The sequence below is a fragment of the Phaethon lepturus genome, unplaced genomic scaffold, assembly GCF_000687285.1.
Source record: "Phaethon lepturus isolate BGI_N335 unplaced genomic scaffold, ASM68728v1 scaffold13904, whole genome shotgun sequence".
Lineage (NCBI taxonomy): Eukaryota > Metazoa > Chordata > Aves > Phaethontiformes > Phaethontidae > Phaethon > Phaethon lepturus.
In genome coordinates this window covers 13,810-20,657 of record NW_010535553.1, presented here as the reverse complement: position 1 = coordinate 20,657, position 6,848 = coordinate 13,810, and the positions used below count along the sequence as shown (strand labels likewise).

The 6,848-nt window shown below is 51.6% G+C and overlaps 1 protein-coding gene across 1 annotated transcript in view; it reads left to right on the top strand.

Moving 5' to 3' along the window:
• SLC22A18 (solute carrier family 22, member 18) overlaps nt 1-6,848 on the top strand; it is a gene marked incomplete at its 5' end in the record, with an annotated part of 25,195 nt that overhangs the window by 6,885 nt on the left and 11,462 nt on the right. The gene's annotated exons all lie outside the window — the stretch shown is intronic.

Below are 6,848 nucleotides of genomic sequence, written 5' to 3'. Positions count from 1 at the left end.
CAGGAATGCAAGTTAAGCAATATCCTGAAGGAGGGTGGTCTTGTTATTAAATCCGCCTTCATTTCCTGGGCATTGCCGCAGAGCTCCTGTGTGATCTGGAGGAGCTTCTCATCTGGGAAATGGCAGCTTTAGTTCCTTCCCTTGCGATTTGGATTTGGCATAGTGTTACCAGTCGCTTGGGCTCTGCCCTGGTCTCACCAAATCCGGGCACCTTGGACACCAGGTGACGAGCACGGCTGTACGTCAGCAAGTGGAGTCCTCAGGGTAAACCCACTGGAGCTGAGGAGCTGGTGCCTTTGCCATGTCCGTTCTGGGAGGATGGCTTTGGACTAGCTGTCACTCAGTCCCATGAGCTCAACGTCTGCTATTGGCTGGATGCACTCTCCCATCCATCTCATCAGACAGAAAGCCAGTTTGCTGCTCCACAGCATGGAAACCGCATGACAATTGGGGTGATCAGCAGCTGCTTTCCAAAGCATGCTTCTGATCCAAACTCCACTGCTAACAGAGGCTTTCCCTGTGTTAGTCTTCCCGTGCCCTCTCCTTAGACCAGGGTCTGCAGGAATCACTTAGGTTTTAGAGGGGCTGAGTCACCCTCTGCTATCTTCTCCCCCCTTTGAATGGAGAGGGACTTCCCGACAGCTATGCTCTTAACTCAGACCTATCAGTTAAATCCTTGTTTTATACGTCTACGCTGAAATCAAATTTGGGGTTGCAGCATGGATATGGTGTGGTTGTTTTGAGCTGGCGAACGTGGGCAGCAATAGGACTCTGCTGTTAGGTCCAGGATATCTGTCTTCAGGACACTGCTGTTAAGTCTGGGATATCTGTCTGTCTTCACTGTTATTGTTTCCCAAGTTAGTTTGGTTGAAACTACTGTAGATAAGGTTACCTGTGCTGCCATGCCAGTGCACCCTATGTATAGATACCGCTCTGGAAGATATGGGGATTATAGCATTCACTCTGCTTCCTAACAAATAATCAGATGTCAGTGCTAACCAGGGACCTGCCCCTTCCCACAGTCACAGGGTTTCATCCCACAGAGGCCAGTCATACCTCTTACCACGCTCTAATCCAGCAGTGGCCTACAGGCTGAGGTGCAGCGTCTGCTTTGCTGGGGAGTCTTTGCCTTGGGGCATTTGGCGCAGAAAGTAGTTTTTGTCAGCCAGGCAGTTCTCTTTCATCTATCCGTGCAGTTTCTGTCCGTGTTGCTATGCGTATTCTACAGCAGGTGACTCTGGACATCAGAAATATAAGAGGAGCGAAGCGGTCATAGGGTACAAACTCCTTTTCTTCATGATGCTGCATTGGGGTTTGCTGTCAGAACACCAAAAAGGAAAGATGAAACAAATGCTTTATTTTTTTTGAAAGACACCCGATTCGTCGTGGCAGCAAAGCCATCTTGCCCACGAGCTTGCACAGCACTGCTTTCTGTTCTGTTGCTTGTTCGTTCCACTTGATCACTGGCAGTTCCAAGCTCTGCTCTGGTTTATACAGGAACAGATCCTCAACTGGTCCAAATTATATTCTCACCATCTGGCTTTTAAATTGTAAAACGTTAGAATTTCTGTCTTTATTTTCAAATCAAGCCTCTGGCTGGAACCACCCAAAGGTGTCTCTTGCAGATAGTGACTGGCTTGCTGTTGGGGTTCCTCCAGTGGAAGATGTATACAGAAAATGCAACATGTGCCAGCTCTGTCCTGCCGAGCCCCAGAGCTGCTTGTGTGCCTTCATCTTGCCTCAGCTGGCATTTCAGATGCATTTGTTTCTGTTGTACAGTGAATTGATACTGCTGGAGATATAAATGCAGATGAAGGTGCAAGCAAATTCCACCAGTCTGGATGGGTGAACAGTGATTAATATCTGCTGACTGGCTTCCCCACTTCACTGAGTAAATTATGGCTTTATTCATAAGGAATATAATGTCCTTTTCAATGAATTTCATCAACCAGATCCTCAGTTTTGATTTCTCATTCCTTAGTTTGCCTTTCCATAAAATATTGGTGGGGGGAGGTTCCCATTCTCCTGGGCTTGCTCTGAGCCCTCCTGTTAGAGGAAACATCCCCCTCCTGTTTGCATTCCTCCCTGGACCTGAAAACGGGTCACGTTAAAGGAGTTTTATAGATGGGAGAAGATGTCACAGAAATGAAGGGGAAAATAGAAATCGAGCCATGTCCCGTTTACTTTAAACCCCCCTGTAGGCACTGAACGCAGTGCCTGGGCGGTTGCACAGCACGGCCAGCTGATAGACCCAGCGCCGTGTCCCGGGGTCTCGCCCGCTCCCAGCACACGTTGCATGCACTGCTGGCTTCAGACGCACACCGGGAACGGCACAGCGAGCAAGGCTTAGCTGAGCCCGTTACTCAGCTCTCCCCCAGAAGTCATGCGCCAAGAAAAGCATTGCCCAGTCTGCCAGTTCCTACCAACATTCAGTAGTGCTATCGTAGTTCCTATTTTTTTAATGAGATCTTCTAAAAACGAACATCTTCCTCTGGCACAGAAGGTAATGTTGCAGCCTCCTTTCCCAGGCCCATCGGTAATCCCAGGATGGCTCGAATAGCAATGGTCTCTTCCTCCTTTCCTCTCCCGCCTCAAGGATATTATGCTCCAATTGCTTAACCTAATTTTTCAGCTTCTCAGCCTCATTTAACCTACTGTGGTGAGAAGTGGCCAATGCGCTGCAAACATCTCTGTTTCTCACTGTTCCTCCCATTCAAGCCAGCTGCAGAGCACCTAGAGAGGAGATTCTGAATGGCTTTGGGTCAGTCCAGCTAATTTTCACTAGGCAAGTCAAGCACTTTGTCATCGGTATCCCAAACACCTCTTTGCATGGGGAGATCAGCACAGAAACACCAACCCCACAAGAGGCGAAGCGTTTGCCACCTTTGCAGATGAAGGATGTTAGTGAGCAGCCCAGCTAATTCAGGCAGCCCTGCTGAGGGATCCCATCTGGAGCTCCTCAGCCTCACCCCATCATGCTTGGTCCCGTCTTGTCACTTTATGACCCCGCAGGACCTCAATGTATGGGGGTTGCCCTGTGCCCAGCCTGAGAGGATCCCTCCTGGTTTGGAAGGCAGATTCAGGGCTGGTTTGGAGCCCAAGAGCCTCGTGGGCTTTGGCTGGTTGCTCCCCAGAGTACCTCTCTTGGTTGCTCTCTTGCTGAGCACCAGCTCTGTCCACATGGGAACCGCTCATGGCACTTGCCAGCCGTGAGATGGCTCAGCTGGTGCTGGTGATGGTTTTGTCCTCTCAATGCTGCGCGTGTATCACCAATGACCTCCGCTCGTGGCATGGGGCATCCTCGGCACCCTCTCCCCTTTGCCAAGTTGGCTGCCCACAGCGTTGGTCACCCTTCACCCCAGCACTGGTGATAACATCTCTTTGCTGCCACTTGTACCCCTACGTGGAGGGACGTAGGTTGCCTTGCTGCTGCTCCCAGCCTGTCTCACGGAGATGTGTGGCCCAAAGTAATACCTCTGCTGATGTACCGTTGTAACGGTTCCCGTGGGAGGACCTCTCTGCGGGGAGCGGGGGCTTCCCGGCGCTCTGGAGGAAGTACTGGCCCAGGAGCTGGCACCAATTCCCTCTTTGTGCTTAGGCAAAGAGCATCATCTAATAGCAGAGGATACTGGAAAGTGTGGGGCAGGCTTAAGCGCAGCGGGGGCGAGAAGGTGGGAAGGAGGCTCACTCCTGGGTCGCGACAGAGCCAAACGAGGTCCGAGAATGGCGTGTGGGGAGGCGGTGTCACAGCGCGGGAAGGCGGTGTCAGAGCATCGGGACAAAGAGCTGTCTGACGAGGGAACAAAGTCGTTGCTTGGAAAATGGAATACGACCAAGGCTGGAGCAGTCTGATGGGGAAGTGAAAATGGGAAGTGGGGGGTAATTCGAGCAATCCAGGGCTCTGCAGTGGTACTGGAAGCGCCCTGACAGCGTGGGGCTGTCTGGTGAGCTGGGGCTGTGCCAGCGTAAATCGAGGAGGAGTCAGAGTCGGGTGGGAGAGAAGGAAATGAGGAGAGGAAGGCAGATAGTGGGAGGGGTACCTCTGTGCCGGGAGTCTTGCATCGCAGAGATTCCCTTGCTCATGGTATGCTCATGAAACGTCTTTATCTGATTGCTGGTGGGACTCCAGGCAAGAGGTGTGAGAGCCCGTCAGGGACGCAATCCCGCTGTCCTCCGGGGCTGGGCTTCCAGAGTCCTCTCATCCCAGAAGCAATTTCCCTCAGAGTGAATGCCTGGGAGTGTGAGATGCCGTTCAGTCTCCCTCCAGAGAATAATTAATTTCATAATAATTTAAAATAATTTAACTTTGCATAATGGGCAGAAGCAGGCCTAGACTCCAGCTTTTTTTTGGAGTTGCAAGCACAATAGCATGGAGAACTTCCAGGCATTGTGTCTGGCTTGGAAAATGCTGCCGGAGGATTAGGCAAGCGAGATACCTGGAGTCCCTGGTTGGTATCTAAAGTCACATCTGATGCTTAGATTTCAAACTGCGGGAGGGGGTGGGGGAAGCTTTCCTTTAAGAAGTTTTTCTCCAAAAAAACAAAGCAAAACACACCAAACAAAAACTCTGGGTGGGACAAAGGGGTAGATATTTATTACCCTGAGGATCAAGAAATCATAAGACATCTGTTCTATTTACTGTGTTTAAATTTGTATTGTTATACAAACTCCACCTCTAGCTGTGCAGCTTCTGGAGGGACAAGTTGGTACGGAGTGATCCTGAAAAGATGAGAGAGATTCCTGGAGGAGAGATTTACATTGCGTATCATCTTATCACCAGTCTGTCCCTCTTGCTTTTGCTTTTTTTTTTTTTCCCCCCTGCACAGCAAAAGAGATGATTAAAGAGCCAGGGATTTAATTACAGCCAGGTATGCCTAGGGGGAAAACCCACTGGGTTAAAGGACCTTGCAACAACAAACAGAAAGTTCTCCAGTTTCCTGGCTTTGAAGGATTCAAATCTGTGGAGGGGGGCAGGCTGGAAGGGGAAAGAAAGCGATTAGGCTGGAGTTTGCAAAACACAGGGTCCTCTTCCCCCTGTGCGGCAAAGTGCTGCCTTCAGCAGCTTGGTCCTCGCCGTCAGCTCTCCCTCCAGTCCCACCGCCCGCCTGCTCCTCTGCAAGACCTGAGCCAGTGCTCAAGCGCTTCCTGGCATGGCCGTGTCAGTAAAACAACTCCCTTTTACCCGCCCGAAGTTTCGCACCACCTTCAGCCCGCGCAGGAAAGCCTCATGCCCGCTGCGGTCTGCCCCAACCGGCGCCCACCCGCGTGTCCCCCGCAGCCGGCACCGCGCTCGCCCTGGGAACTGCCAGCCGGGCACAATTTCAAAGGCGAGAGATACGGGTCCAGCGCGTGGGAGGCTGCCTCTGATGTGAATCGTGCTATCGGCACTGGGGATGGGGCCCCGCATCTCCTCTGCCAGGCGGTACCAGCTTATCTGGCCCGCTGCGCCTTCCTCTCCCACCTCCTCGTGTCTTTTCATTTCCAGGCTGTTGGGTGAAAGGGAATTTATTTTGTTTGCCGGGCTCTGTCACGCTTTGCGTCAGTGCCGATGGAAGAATCTGTAGCAGCGGTCCTGCGTCCGCTGCGCGCGGAGGAGCACCTGCGTAGCTCCTCTAGCCTTTGCCCACGAGGACGGCTGCTTGCAGGTGCCAGTCCTGCTCAGCGGCAAGTCCTTCTCAGCGGCAGCTCCACGCAGCAAGGCTAGCCCTTCGACTGTTCAAAAGTCTTCCAAAAACTGGCACCTTAAACTCTCAAACAGCAGCAATCTTTTCCATCCTGCTAAGGGATTTCTGAAGTTTGTTAACGAGGTTAACAATAAAATGGGCGATTAGCTCTCCCGAGCAAATGGGAGCTGCTGTCTTCCCAGAAATCAAATGCAGTGGTAAAGAGTATTTTTCTGCGTGATCAGCTGAACTAGTGTAACAAATCCCCAGTTTGGCCAATCGAGCATGACGACAAGGAGATTTGGCTGTTCTTATGCATTTATTGGGAGACTTATTTGCCTTTAAAGAAGGAGGGGGGGAAGGAAAAAAAACCGATGAGTTAGTTTATCCTGTGACATGTGTACACAGCCACAGGCAGTGCCTGTTATTTCACTTGCAAACAATTTCCTCTCTCTTTTGTTTATTGATGACAGAAGGCATTCCAGCCAGGTACACTGGCTCTTCCCCGACTTCAAAGGAGGTCAGGTTACAAAGGCAAGTACCATCCAGGCAAAATGAAATGCAGGAGGGGACGGCCCATCTCAGTCGATCTCAGTGGGAGGTTGCTTACAAGGGAAAAGCCCACAACATTTTTTTGAATAAAAATAAGTTGCTGCCTCTTCAGTGCCACCAGGGCTTATCCGTGGAGGTGATGACAGCCAAATCATCCGGGATGCCCCTGCTACCCTCTGGCAACGGCAGCACATGTCCAAAACCTTGCATGGGAGAGTGCACATCAACCACCTTCTGCTTCCTCCTTCCCAAATGTGCCTGTGCTGCCGCTCATGCAAACCAGGGTGCTGCGCGCCCAGGGAAAATTGCAGACTGGGAGTGATGGGTTTTCAGGTCTCAATTCAGAGTGGAAGCGAAGCCGGAGCTCCCGGTGACTGGAAACATTATCCAGCGCCTAAATCAAGGCACTGGTGTTTGGTAGTGTCCAAAATTAAGATGATGGGCTTTGCCTGCCTGGGGCTCATGGCTGGATCGGCAGCTACCACGCTGGGGAGGGCGTCTGGCAGCCCGGATAACCGGTGGGGAGGCTGCAGTCTGCATAACCCAAGGATGGCTGCTCAGCCCCGAAGGGAAGGCAGGTGACTCGGGCTGACGCTTGCCCTTGGAAGAAGTCCCAGCAATTAGTTGGTTGGG